This window comes from Saccopteryx leptura, chromosome X, assembly GCF_036850995.1.
Source record: "Saccopteryx leptura isolate mSacLep1 chromosome X, mSacLep1_pri_phased_curated, whole genome shotgun sequence".
Classification (NCBI taxonomy): Eukaryota; Metazoa; Chordata; class Mammalia; order Chiroptera; family Emballonuridae; genus Saccopteryx; species Saccopteryx leptura.
Window position 1 is genome coordinate 44,979,458 of NC_089516.1, and position 13,557 is coordinate 44,993,014.

Here is a 13,557-nt window from a genome sequence, read left to right on the forward strand (position 1 = left end):
ATTTGGCATGGTGTTGGGGCCAACTTGGACTTGGTGAACATGTTAAGGACACTACTCTTTTATGGATTCTTGCTGTATTGGCCAAGAGTTTGCTTAAAGGCTTTAATCACTGTAAAAAAAATTAAAGACTGGATAAAGAAGATGTGGCACATATACACTATGGTATACTACTCAGCCGTAAGAAATGATGACATCAGATCATTTACAACAAAATGGTGGACTCTTAATAACATTATACGAAGTGAAATAAGTAAATCAGAAAAAAACAAGAACTGCATGATTCCATACATTGGTGGGACATAAAAACGAGACTAAGAGACATGGACAAGAGTGTGGCGGTTATGGGGGGGAGAGGGGGAGGGGGAGGGGGAGGGGCACAAAGAAAACTAGATAGAAGGTGACAGAGGACAATCTGACTTTGGGTGATGGGTATGCAACATAACTGAATGACAAGATAACCTGGACATGTTTTCTTTGAATATATGTACCCTGATTTATTGATGTCACCCCATTTAAATTAATAAAAACTTATTTATTAAAAAAAAACCCACTCACATGTGCCTTAACCTGGCAAACCCAGGGTTTCAAACCAGTGACCTTAGTGTTCTAGGTTGACATTTTATCCACTGCGTCATCACAGGTCAAGCCAAGCAAGATATTAATAAATAGGGAAAACTGTGTGTCAAGGGAAGGGGGCTAGAATGGTATATGAACTATTATGGTCTATCTTCTCAATTATCCTGCTAAATCTAAAACTGTACTTAAAAAGAAAAAGTAAATTGTTTTAAATGCTCTTAGCATACAATCCTGCAATTGTACTCGTGTGCATTCATTCCATACAAAAACCTTACACAATCACAGCACCTTTATTCATAATAGCCAGCTACTGGAAACAACTAAGATGTCCTTCAAATAGTGATTGCTCAAGCTAACTGTGGTACATCCACACCATGAAATACTATTCAGCAAGAAAAATGTTGAACTATTTATATACCATATTTCCCCATATATAAGACGCACCCTTTTCCCCAAAAATTTGGGGTCTAAAACCTGGGAGTGTCTTATATAGTGGTTGTAGATTTTTTTTACTTGCATTTCCTGCTTTTCACGCTTGTTTTTGCACTCACTGTTTTTTTTTTTTAGCTTCTTTTTTTTTTTTTTTTTTTTTTAAAGAGACAGAGCCAGAGTCAGAGAGAGGGATAGACAGGGACAGACAGACAGGAATGAAGAGAGATGAGAAGCATCAATCATCAATTTTTTGTTGCGACACCTTAGTTGTTCATTGACTGCTTTCTCTTATGTGCCTTGACCATGGGCCTTCAGCAGACTGAGTGACCCCTTGCTCAAGTCAGCGACCTTGGGTCCAAGCAGGTGAGCTTTGCTCTCACCAGATGAGCACGCACTCAAGCTGGCGACCTCGGGGTCTTGAACCTGGGTCCTCCGCATCCCAGTCCAACGCTCTATCCACTGCACCACCGCCTGGTCAGGCCTGCGCTCATTGTTGAAGACAGTGATTCGTCACCAGCACAGATGAAGACAAGCTAATGGATGAAAGTTTTGACAGTGATGAGGGGTTGTATGAATTTTATGATGAATAAAACTTGAGTTCAATAACTTTATGTAATGCATTTTTTTTTCAAATTTCGGTCCCCAAAATTCAGGTGCGTCTTATACATAAGATCATATTACATATGGGGAAATATGGTATGCAATGACCTGGATGAATCTCTGGATACTTAGGCTGAGTAAAAAGAGCCCATCCCAAAAGATTACATACTGTATGGTTCCAGTTATATAACATTCTTGAAATGACAAAATTATAGAGTTAGAGCTCATATTTGTGGCTGCCTGGGGTTGAGGGAATAGAAAAGGAGGGAAGTGGTTGTGGCTATTAAAGGGCATGAGGGATCCTTGTGGTGATAGAAATTTTCTGTATGTCAATATCCTGGTTGTGATATTGTATCAAAGTTCTACACAGTTACCATTGGGGGGAACTGGGTAAACACAACATTACATTTGAATCTACACTTATCTCAAAATTTGAATTTACCTTAAAAAAATAAATAATAGGAAACAGTAGGCTCCTCTTCTTTACCTTAAATGATCTTCCCAGTTGTCCGTTCACCAAGTCAGGGAACCTCTGTGGTGATTTCCCATAAGCTCGCATGTTTACCTTGGGTCTTAGCCCACCTTCCAAAGCTGGAGGGGTGTTTGTATGTGGGTGGTAGTCAGAATAAATGGAAGATCTTGCCACCTCCAGTAAGGGGAAAGCTCAACAGCTCCACAGAGACAGCAAGAAATCCTAAAAGAACAGTATATGTCATCAGTATATGTCATCATCGGTATATGTCATCATTCCACATTCACCCCACAAAGTTCAGCAATTGCCACTCTGAGCATTAGTCTGAATGGATTATGGAAACAATCATGATGTTTGGAGTCAAATTAATGAGCTCTGAGAGTTCCTTATTCTTCGGTAGCTCCACAGTGGGCTTCACACCTTACCCAACCAGCCCATCCCTCAATTCTAGGTTCAAGGCAGATCTGGGTTTGGGGAGAGGGCAGAACTGGAGCAGTGAACGGTACTGAAGCCCCACGGAATGGGCAGGGGAAGGACTTGTCCATGGGGACCTACATGGTGGGTGACTGTGGAGACAGGAAACCTAGAAACCTGATAATCTGAATGAAAGGGATGTCTTCTGTCATCTTGAATTATTTTGCCATTTTAGGGTGAGAAATCCTTCTTAAATTCTTCTACAAAAAAAGCTAATAACCTCTTTTTCCCAGATGAAGATGCTTCAACATTAATACATTATTTATTAAATCAACAAATTGGGAGTGGAGGAAACATGCTATTATTAACTTACACCAAAAAGCATTTGACACAATTCAGCAGTCATTTCTAATAAAAACTCAAACTAAAATTAGGGAAGAAGTAAATCACCTAAATCTCACAAAAGTCTTCTACGAAACATAGTCATGGAATACTATACTAAAAAGTAACATAAAGCAGCTATTGCCGGTAAAACAAGATAAGGATGTCTGATACAACTCAAAATTGTTTTTCTGGCTTTGGTCACAAACAATCAGAACAAATATTGAAAAAAAAATGAAAATGTAGATTTCTTTGTCAAAGATACTCATTTATACATAGAAAACCTACCAGATTCTATTAGAATTCATGGGTAATTTCATAAGAGGCTAGATATAAGATAAAATTATAACAAAGCCCTGGCAAGTTACCTCAGTTGGTTAGAATGTTGTTCCGAAACACCAAGGTTATGGGTTCGATACCCAGAAGTTACCAATGAATGAACTAAGTGGAACAACAAATAAATGCTTCTCTCTCTCTGTCTCTCTCCTTTCCTCTCTCTGTCACTCTAAAATCAATCAATAAAAAATATTTTTTAAGCCCTGGCTGTTTGGCTCAGCGGTAGAGCGTCGGCCTGGCGTGCGGGGGACCCGGGTTCGATTCCCGGCCAGGGAACATAGGAGAAGCGCCCATTTGCTTCTCCACCCCCGCCCCCCTCCTTCCTCTCTGTCTCTCTCTTCCCCTCCCGCAGCCAAGGCTCCACTGGAGCAAAGATGGCCCGGGCGCTGGGGATGGCTCCTTGGCTTCTGCCCCAGGTGCTAGAGTGGCTCTGGTCGCGGCAGAGCGACCTCCTGGAGGGGCAGAGCATCGCCCCCTGGTAGGCAGAGCATCGCCCCTGGTGGGCGTGCCGGGTGGATCCCGGTCGGGCGCATGCGGGAGTCTGTCTGACTGTCTCTCCCCGTTTCCAGCTTCAGAAAAATACAAAAAATATATATATATATATTTTATATATATATATATTTATTTATTTTTAATTAAAAAAATTATAATTAAAAAAATATATTTTTTTTAATTAAAAATTTTTTTAAAGCTTTTATTCAGTTTAGAGAGGAGAGAGAGAGAGAGAGAGAGAGAGAGGGAGAGAGAGAAAGGAGGGAGGAGCAGGAAGCATCAACTCCCATATGTGCCTTGACCAGGCAAGCCCAGGGCTTAGAACTAGCGACCTCAGTGTTCCAGGTTGACATTTTATCCACTGTGCCAGCAGAGGTCAGGCTAAGGCTCTTATTATTTTTTTTTAATTTTTATTTATTCATTTTTTAGAAAGGAGAGAGAGAGGGAGAGAGAGAGAGAGGAGAGAGAGAGAGAAGGGGGGAGGAGCAGGAAGCATCAACTCCCATATGTGCCTTGACCAGGCAAGCCCAGGGTTTTGAACCGGCAACCTCAGCATTTCCAGATTGATGCTTTATCCGCTGCACCACCACAGGTCAGGCCAAGGCTCTTATTATTATCCATTTTAGAGAGAAGAGAAGGAGAGAGAGAATGGGGGAGAGGGGAGGAGAAGGAAGCATCAACTCCCATATGTGCTTTGACCAGGTAAGCACAGGTTTTTAAACCAGTGACCTCAGTGTTACAGGTCGACGTTTTATCCACTGTGCCACCACAGGTCACAATTTTTTTTAAATATAAGAGCAGATAGTTTTTCCTCTATAACAGCAATGATCAAATGAAAATGGGAAAACACTAGTAATGGTAGCAAGAAATATATAAAATAAACTTTTTCAAGAACTAGATCTTTAGGATTAAAAAGAACAAAAAAAAAAGACAAATATAAAAGTCACACAGACATACCATATTCCTGGATAAGAAGATTTAATAGAAATGTCAACCTTCCCCAAAGCATTATATTAATGTAAATAATAAATTAAAGAAGAAAAATTAAACACAAAGGTCAATAAGATGGTGTATATAAAAGTTTAGCTAAAGAGACCTTTTATTTTATTTATTGATTTTGAGAGTCATAAATATCGATCTGTTCTTGTGTGTGCTCTATCAAAACTGCAACCTTAGCACTTGGAAGCAATGCTCTAACCTACTGACATACTGCCAGGTCAGCTAAGGAGACTCTTAAAGAAAAATTTATGTTCCTAAATGTTTCTTTTTCCACAAAGAAAAGCTGAATATTAATGAATTAACATCTAATTTAAGAAGTTAAATAAAATAGTACAGGTTAGAGCATAAATTAAGGAGATAGAAAACAAAGGTATATCAGAGAGGATCAACAAAGCCAAAAGTTGGTTCTTTGGAAAGACTAATAAAATTAGCAAGCCTCTGGGGAGACTGATGAAGGATAAATCTAAACACACACCCTATTAATTATTAAAACTTGACAACAATCACAGCAAGGAGTCTAAAAACTATCAAACCCAGAAACCGCCATCGCTGACCCGCATAAATTCCCATTCACGATTCTTTAATTCCCCGCCAAATGACCCCACTGACACTGTATCATTCCCAAAAGCCAACAAAGCCATCACCTCAAAATCACCTCAGTGACTGTAAAGCCACAAATCCTCATGCCTTTGCTTTAGCGCTGCGCGCCAGCAAGACTAAAACGGCCTCTGAGGGCCACTATCATTTCCTGTCATCATCCCTGCCACTGCCCCTTCTGGAGCTGTTGCTTTCGCAAACGATCGTTAGGGCTGTGAGACTGTAGTCTACTCACTTTGAACCGGGTGCAATTATGGATCCGCCCTAACTTTGTCCATGAGTGACGTGGTCTGGCGAGGGACATGGCTGCACCCAGGTGTTCCTCCACAAGGGGCGCCATCTCAGCGTGTATTCCGTACAACGAGCTGTTCCACAGAAGGTGGTGGAGATGGGACGTTGTTATGGGTAGAAACCTTCTGAATGCAGGCTTCCAGAAGCAGTTAGTCTTAGCCAACTCAGAATCTGAGGTGGCAGCCTCCCATACCTGGGCAGAGGGGAGATGTTTCTACCTTCAAGGGAGGTACCACTGGAGAGAAGGGGGGGAAGGTCATGATTACTGTTTCTTCCTGAGAGATATCATTAGGAGGAAAGGAGATACCACCAGGAAAAAGTTGGTCTGTCCCCTCCTGGGCGATACTATTGGAGAAAAGAAGTGAAGAGTCAGGGTGGTACAGTCTAGATGTGCAGGAATTATATGGAGGAGACTTGAATCCCCCTTGTCAAGGTAAAACAACTTCCACACCTGCAAGAATTTTTTAGTTTATTCGAGCCAAACTGTCAACTGTTGCCAGGAAGCGAAGTCTCAATGGATTGAGAAAGTGCTCCAGAAAATGGGCGGTTTCACCACTTATTTTATACATCAGAATCAAAGGGAAATTGGTGATAGATTAGGGAGACGGGAGGGGGGGGTGGAAGCAAAGGGGAGAAATTTCTGGATTGGGTATGAAGTAAAAACATACAAGCTGAAACTTCTTTTACACAGACAGGAACAAGATGGTTAACAGTTACTGATTCACATGATAACAATAACAATGGGGGTGGGGTTGTTGGTTCCAGCTCTGATGGGATGTCTGGCCTGAGGGGGCAGGAAAACAAGATTACTCTGACATTTTAAAGACATGTTATCAGGTACTTTATCACAGATGCAAAAGACAAGAGACAGGCTTGAGTAAAAGTAAGCATTGACCTTTGTTTAGAGAGAAAATACCTCCGTAGGACAGGACTACCCAGCATGAACTGCTTTTAGTTAGAAAGGTTTTAATTTCAGACCATCCTCTGTGGTTACTTTAGGTCTCTGAGTTTGCAAGATCATTGTGCAGGCTCACCTGAGCTTGTCACGTTTAGTTCATGGCCCTATCTTTTTTTTTTTTTTCTGTCCACACCATCAATCTCCATTTCTTTCAATACCCCACAAAAATAATACTTAGGGCCTGACCAGGCGGTGGCGCAGTGGGTAGAGCGTCGGACTGGGATGCGGAGGACCCAGGTTCGAGAGCCCGAGGTCACCAGCTAGAGTGTGGGCTCATCTGGTTTGAGGAAAAGCCCACCAGCTTGAACCCAAGGTCGCTGGCTCCAGCAAGAGGTTACTCGGTCTGCTGAAGGCCCACGGTCAAGGCACATATGAGAAAGCAAGCAATGAACAACTAAGGTGTTGCAATGCGCAATGAAAAACTAATGATTGATGCTTCTCATTTCTCTCCCTTCCTGTCTGTCTGTCCCTGTCTATCCTTCTCTCTGACTCACTTTCTGTCTTTGTAAAAAATAAATAAATAAATAAAAATTAAAATAATACTTAGGAATAATTGCTATGATACTAGCCTTCAATATGGACAACTAATGTTTTTCGGAAAATTGTCAATAGAAAATATTTAGAAAAATGTTATAAACAGGCCTGACCTGTGGTGGCGCAGTGGATAAAGCATCAACCTGGAACGCTGAAGTCACCAGTTCAAAACCCTGCACTTGTCTGGTCAAGGCACATATGGGAGTTGATGCTTCCTGCTCCTCTCTCTCTCTCTCTCTCTCTCTCTCTCTCTCACGCTCACTCTCTCTCCTCTCTAAAATGAGTAAATTAAAAAAAGAAAAATGTTATAAGCATACTTTTGATGAAAATGCATCTCACAGACATGTGCCTGACTTGTGTTGTCAACCAGGTTGCAGCTGCTTAGGCTCCACTCTCTTATATGAGCATTCAGGATATGCTACTGAGTCTTGACAAAAAAGAGAGGATTCTAGGTTTCTTTACCTCTGAAATACTCAGTCTTTTTTTTTTTTTTTTTTTTACAGAGGCAGAGATAGACAGGGACAGACAGACAGGAATGGAGAGAGATGAGAAACATTAATCACTAGTTTTTCATTGCGCGTTGCGACACCTTAGTTGTTCATTGATTGCTTTCTCATATGTGCCTTGACCGCGGGCCTTCAGCAGACCGAGTAACCCCTTGCTGGAGCCAGCAACCTTGGGTCCAAGCTGGTGAGCTTTTTGCTCAAGCCAGATGAGCCCGCGCTCAAGCTGGCGACCTCGGGGTCTCGAACCTGGGTCCTTCCGCATCCCAGTCCGATGCTCTATCCACTGCGCCACCACCTGGTCAGGCTGAAATACTCAGTCTTTAAAACCTAGTCCAGGTATATCCTCCTGCAGGAAGCTTTCTCAAACAAGAGGTAGAAAGGCTCTTTTCCCTGCTGAAAGCATTTCAAACCCAACAGGCCCTGGCTAAACTTGGGTATGAATTGCTGAATACCCTGAGGACATTCATATCTCTCTGGGCCTCAGCTCAACAGTCAGGAGAGTTAGATTGTTGGCCTATCAAAGTATCCCATTTTCTCTGTCTCCCCTGCAGTATTTGTGAATTCAATGGGAGACACAATGGCAAATGTGGGAACATTGCTATAACACACTTCTACAGAAATTACAATTTTTTATTTTTATTTTTTACAGAGACAGAGAGAGAGTCAGAGGAACAGATAGGGACAGACAGACAGGAACAAAGAGACATGAGAAGCATCAATCATCAGTTTTTTGTTGTTCATTGATTGCTTTCTCATATGTGCCTTGACCAGAGGTGGGGGGGGGGGGGGCTACAGCAGACAGAGTGAACCCTTGCTCAAGCCAGCGACCTTGGATCCAAGCTGGTGAGCTTTGCTCAAACCAGATGAGCACGCACTCAAGCTGGCAACCTCGGGGTCTCGAACCTGGGTCCTCCGCATTCCAGTCCGACGCTCTATCTACTGCGCCACCGCCTGGTCAGGCCAAATTTTTTTTTTATTATTGTCCTGACTTCTGGTCAACAACTCAAATCCTGGACTCTACTGACTTCCATCAACACCTATGTTGCACTCTTCTGAACTGGATTCTTGTCCTTTATTAACGATTCCATTATCAATGCCCCTATATTTTGACCCTGAATCCAAACTGCTGCTAACCCTTCCACCATATGTGCCCTTTATAGATGGAGAAACTAGGCATAGGTTAACTTTCCACTATCAATATCTCTTTGGTCTAAATCTCAATTATTAGACCCTTTTGATTATACCTCCAAAACAGACCTATTATAGATACCTGGTTTCAAGTTCAAACTAGAAGGGTGATGATGTTTGTAAAGTAACAGAAGCCCAAGTTCAAGAACTGGACCTGAAGACCAGTGAAAGTAGAAGTCTGCTTATAGACCTGGGCTTATGGCCTTTAAAACAAGGTGGTGATGTAGTGTATAGGGGATGTTATGTTGAGTGGGACACTTGAAACCATGTCAACACAATAAATTAAAAAAAAAACACAAGATGATGATTTCTGGGAACATCATTAACTGACATTTTTAAATCAAACCAGGGAAATTGATGACAGAAATGTTAATATTTTCTTAAGATATAGACATGGAAAAGTTAATGGAGGCCCAGGGTTCAAGGTCAGAAATGATGGTGTGTCACTTCAAAGATTAGACTTTTTTTTTTTTTTTTACAGAGGCAGAGATAGACAGGGACAGACAGACAGGAATGGAGAGAGATGAGAAGCACAATCATTAGTTTTTTGTTGCGCATTGCGACTTCTTAGTTGTTCATTCATTGCTTTCTCATATGTGCCTTGACCGCGGGCCTTCAGTAGACCGAGTAACCCCTTATTCGAGCCAGCAACCTTGGGTCCAGGCTGGTGAGCTTTGCTCAAACTAGATGAGCCCGCACTCAAGCTGGCGACCCCGGGGTCTCGAACCTGGGTCCTTCTGCATCCCAGTCTGATGCTCTATCCACTGCACCATCACCTGGTCAGGCAAAGATTAGATTATAAAAGAGTTTAGCTATCATTTTGTGTGTTCATTATCTCTCTGTCTCTCCCTCCCTCCCTCTTGAAATATAGAAAAGAAATTTTTTAGCAATAGGTAATTTTAAAGGCTCTTAGCATAAGTAACTTCATTTAGCTTCTCTTCTATTTTAATCTCTAAATAACCTCAGAACTTACTTAGGCTTAAAACTCCCTACCCCTTCCCTTGCCTTGCCAAATTGCAGAGGTGTCAGGGATGGGTCCTAAATCCTAGAATGTTTAGAAATGTTTTTGTTAGGTATGCAAAAACATTTATCACTACTGTGTTATCATCTTCAAAAGCTTATAGTCTTAGTATGTAGAAATATTTTTTCTTTTAATGGATCCTATAGATAAACGTTGTAACAGGACAGTAAAATTTAATGAGTTTGTTAGCAAAATTAATGAATATAATGTATTGCTTTTGTACCATGCCTTGCTGAGCTCCCCCTCCTTCCCATACTCCAACCAGTATGTGATTTTGTCTTTAAAAAGCTGGCCCCAAACTGTGTTCGGGGCCGCATGATTTGGGTGACTTAGGTCTCTGTGTGTTTGCCAGCTTTAAAATAAAGACTCCTTGGCCTGACCTGTGGTGGCGCAGTGGATAAAGCGTCGACCTAGAAATGCTGAGGTTGCCGGTTCAAAAGCCTGGGCTTGCCTGGTCCTCCACATCCCAGTTTGACACTCTGTCCACTGTGCCACCGCCTGGTCAGGCAAGCTTCTATTTTTTAGAGCAATTTCTTGTGCAATAATAGATAACTAATATAAGCATTTAAAGTTTTGGTATTTTTCTCATCATAGATTTTCACATTAATTTTGACTTTTGAAAATATTACACTAAAACGTTATTTATCTTGATTACTGAGCTTTTGGTGCCCTCTTCAATTTTACTATTTGAGGTGAGTGCCTCACTTGCCTCACCATAGTCCCAGCCCTGCTGAGAAACCTTGTTCTCTAAAGTCATAGACTATCAGAAACTTTGCTAATTGAAATTATTTCAGTAAGAATAAAACAACCGCCGGACCTGTCGTGGCGCAGTGGATAAAGCATCCACCTGGAAGGCTGAGGTTGCCAGTTAGAAACCCTGGGCTTGCCCAGTCAAGGCACATATGAGAAACAACTACCATGAGAGTATGAGTTGCTACTTTCCGCTCCTCCTCCACCCTTTCTCTCTCTCTATCCTCTCTCAAACAAAACAAACAAACAAAAGCAAAAACTTATTTGCCTGCCCTGTGGTGGCGCAGTGGAAAAAGCATGGACCTGGAATGCTGAGGTCACTGGTTCAAAACCTTGGACTTGCTGGGTCAAGTCACATATGACAGCCAATGAAAATCTAGAATGGGCCCTGGCTGGTTTGTTCAGTTGGTTAGGAACATCATCCTGAAATAACAAGGTTGCAGGTTCCATTCTCGGTCAGGTCATGCATGGGAAGCAGCCAATGAATACACAACTGAGTGGAACAACAGATAAATGTTTCCCTTCCCCCTCCCCTCTCTCTCCCTTTCTCTCTCTGTCTCTCTATTGCTTTCTTTCCCCCATCCCCTCTCTATCTTTTCCTCTCTCTGTCTCTCTAAAAAAAGGCCAGATAGCTCAGTCTAAAGTACGGAAGTTGCAAATTTGATTCCCCAGTAAGGGCACATACAGGAGCAGCTCAATGTCCTTCTCTCTCTCTCTCTTTGTCTTCCTCAGAAAATAAAAAAGAAAGAGCCTGACCTGGTGGTGGCACAGTGGGTAGAGCATCAGACTGCAACGTGGAGGACCCAGGTTCGAAACCCCAAGGTTGCCAGCTTGAGCACAGGCTCATCTGATTTGAGCAAGGCTCACCAGCTTGAGCCCAAGGTTGCTGGCTTGAACAAGGGGTCACTCGGTCTGCTGTAGCCCCCTCCCCCATCAAGGCACATATGAGAAAACAATCAATGAACAGCTAAGGTGCCACAACGAAGAATTGATGCTTTTCATCTCCCTTTCTGTCTGTCTATCCCTATCTGTCTCTCTCTCTCTCACTCTGTCACCAAAAAAAAAGAAAGAAAAAGAAAAGCTAGAATCAAATAAGTACTCTTTGTCTCTCCCTCCTCTCTCTGTAAAACAATAAAATAAAATCTTTAAAAATTTTTAAATAAAAAATAAATTAAATATCCAACTATTATTTTTTTTATTCATTATAGAGAGGATAGAGAGAGAGAGAGAGAGAGAGAAGGGGGAGGAGCAGGAAGCATCAACTCCCATATGTGCCTTGACCAGGCAAGCCCAGGGTTTTGAACCGGCAACCTCAGCGTTTCCAGGTTGACGCTTTATCCACTGCGCCACCACAGGTCAGGCAATATCCAACTATTATTATTTTAAAAAAAGAATAAAACACACCACTCTTGCTTGGAGGATCCAAGCACACAGATAAGCAGCCTCCATTTCCAAGCTGGGTTCAGAGTTTCAGGTATGGACCATCTGGAGGAAACATGTCACATCTATTTTTGCTTTAGTGTTTCCAAATAAAAGGTCCCTGGACCTATGTCATAGTCCAGAGGTGACATTGACTCTTTTACATACCAACTTACTTTGCTTTGGATTAATCAAGATACTACTTCATTTACATTTTAACTAAATTTAGTGCTTTCCCCCAAACTCATAGTAATCCCATTTTTTCCTTTGTTTGGTGAGATTTGGGTGACCAACCATCCCTGTTTGCTCAAGACTAAGAGGTTTACTGAGGCAAGGGACATTCACTGCCAAAATTAGGAAAGTCGGCCTGACCTGTGGTGGGGCAGTGGGATAAAGCATCGACCTGGAACACTGAGGTTGCTGGTTCGAAACCTTGGGCTTGCCTGGTCAAGGCACATATGGGAATTGATGCTTCCTGCTCCTCCCTCTTGTCTCTCTCTCTCTCTCTCACTCCTCTCTCTCTAAAAATCAATCAATAAAAAAATAAAATAAAATAAAATTAGTAAAGTCCCAGGCAAACTGGGACAAGTTGGTTACCCTAGATGAGATCCCCCACAGTCTGTATGGTTGTGGTTTCCCTTGCTGAAGCGAGTTAGTAAACCCATTTCTGTCGAACTATGGATACGACCCTAGTGGTCTTTACCAGATTGGTTTTATCAAGGTCATTAATATTGGAGAGTTTCACGGAGGTTGAGTTGGACATCAGTCTTATTATACCTTGATGGTGGAAAAATGAACAGGCATGGGTTCAAACTCCAGTTCAGAGGGGCGCTGATGGAGGAATAATTAGTTGAAGGCTGAACGCTAAACCATACCAGAGAAGCACTGACAGTGGAAGAGTTATCAGAACACTAGATTAGAAATCAGACTAGAGCAATACTGATTGGGTTAAAAACTGGTCCAGAGTTGATAGAAAAATTAAAAGAGTCCTGGATTTTAAATTTTAACAAAACAAAAGAGCCATTCCATTGATGGTGAGTTAGATAACAAATGACCAAATTCAAGAGCCAACCAGATGAGCAGTGGTGGTGGAAGAGTTAATAAAAGAGAGCAATTTGAACTCTTTTGTCTAGACCAAATCTGAGGGTTTGTAGATTGATGGAGCAGCTGGCCAATGACTGTGTATGAGAGGTGGAATATGCTTTCTGGTGGCCAATGGGATGAAGCAGCAGCCTGTTACTAGGGTGAAGCTCCTGTTGCTATGTGCTGAGTGAGAGAGGCAGGGTCTGGACAGAGTTGTTACAGACAATTAATTAGCTAATGACTGTAGAAGTTTGCTTTAGCCTCTTCAGCCTATGGTAGTGTTTCTAGGTAGTAACCCCCACTGCCATGTGACATGAAGCAGGCAAAGTGGCTCCTGAGAAGCTGTAAACAGAAGGCTCAGTTAGCAAATGGCTGAGTGTAAGAATCAGACTCTGTCCTCCCCAGTCATATGAGGCTGCCAGGTCCCTAAATCAGCAGAGGTCCTACTGTCCAGTGCAGGGCAGAGGCAAGGCATAGACTGAGGGGTACAGATATATGACACAGCCTT